At 41.4% G+C, this 1,403-nt stretch overlaps 1 protein-coding gene across 1 annotated transcript in view; it reads right to left on the minus strand.

Moving 5' to 3' along the window:
* Positions 1–334, minus strand: part of zbtb21 (zinc finger and BTB domain containing 21) — an 11,344-nt gene extending 11,010 nt beyond the window's left edge. The window contains exon 1 of the mRNA XM_014007915.1: positions 201–334. The gene's annotated coding sequence lies outside the window, so the exon portion shown is untranslated. The remainder of the gene's footprint in view (positions 1–200) is intronic.
* Between the last annotated feature and the right edge of the window lie 1,069 nt (positions 335–1,403).

Raw genomic sequence — 1,403 nt, forward strand, 5'->3', positions numbered from 1 at the left:
AAAGCAAATAACACACTCATCCCCGCCTTACACGCTGCGCAGTCTGGTAAACAGGTTGGAGCTGGTCGGGTTATACAGCAGCACAATCCCCCCTGTCCGAGTTACGTCAGCGCGGAAAAGGAAAGCACTTCAGCAACTCTGTGTGAGCCTCCATGTTCCGTTTCATGAAACGATAAGTTCGGCGGTCCGTCCACTCTTACCTTCCCGCTGTGAAAAGAGCCTCGCCTCCTCGCAGCTACGACTTTATTCAGTGTTGTGGAGGTTTCAGCGTTCTGGTCGTGACTCCATCCATCTTGAATTTGACGTCATCCCACACCAGGGATGAAGTCATCGCAAAGACCGCTCGTCACGTGCACTGCGCGCTGATTGGCTGTTCTTAAAACGGAAGGCGGGGCTGATGGCAGACCTCACAGTGGGGCTAATTTAAAGAGATAGCTGTGTCATATTTTTTCGTCTGGACTTCTGTCCTTTTTCTTTACCTGCGCCGTTTCCTTCCCGGGTCATGAGGAGCTGGTGCTTTAATTCCAGCTTTACGGAGGCTGGACAGGTCAAGTCCATCTCAGGGACACGTGACAAACGAGACAGACAACAACATACATGTTTTTGATCTGTGGGAAGAGAGTGGAGGTGAACCTGCGACCTTGTCCTGCACCCTGTGCAGCGCTTCTTTTAAAAAGTGTAACTAATGTATTTAAAAATTATTTTTAAAGAAACAAATAGTCATTTAAACTGACTGTGCCTGAGTTCTGTAAATGTAAATGCAACAGGTTGCTATGGAGATAAAATTAATTTCTGTTAATCTAAATCATGTTTTTTAAGACTTGACCTGATATAAATAAATAAATGCTATTATAATGTTAATCTACCTATATGTATTATGTATATGTATTATATTGTAGATTAACATTATCAAGTAGGGCATCCAGGGTAAAACACTTGTTAAATCTTTCATGCAAGTTCATGTGATGCAGAGACGCCCTCAAAGAGGAGCAATAAAATAAAATACACATAGTAAGTTAAAGGCCTAGCATTCTTGAAGGCATGGGTGTAATTTGCAGGGGGTGGGGGGTTATGGCCCCCACACTAATTTGATCAAGTCAACCCTTACAAATAAAATTACATCATTTGCTCAAACACGATAGAAATGACCTGGTTAAGTAGACAGATGCAACTGTTGTTGTGGTGACTTTAAACTGATTTTAAAAAAATTACAATTACAATGTCATATATGGACGTTTACGCATAATTGCTAAAAATGATATGTAGGGTTTTAGAGCACCCCCCCCCCAATGATAGACAGAAAGTTACGCCTTTGCTTGAAAGAACTCCTTGAAGGAATGCTTATCGTCCACTGCCTTTTATGCAGAATTTTATACTTTGTAAGTTTTATATATATATATATA

Source organism: Austrofundulus limnaeus, unplaced genomic scaffold (genome assembly GCF_001266775.1).
Source record: "Austrofundulus limnaeus strain Quisiro unplaced genomic scaffold, Austrofundulus_limnaeus-1.0 Scaffold45, whole genome shotgun sequence".
In the NCBI taxonomy this organism is placed as follows: domain Eukaryota; kingdom Metazoa; phylum Chordata; class Actinopteri; order Cyprinodontiformes; family Rivulidae; genus Austrofundulus; species Austrofundulus limnaeus.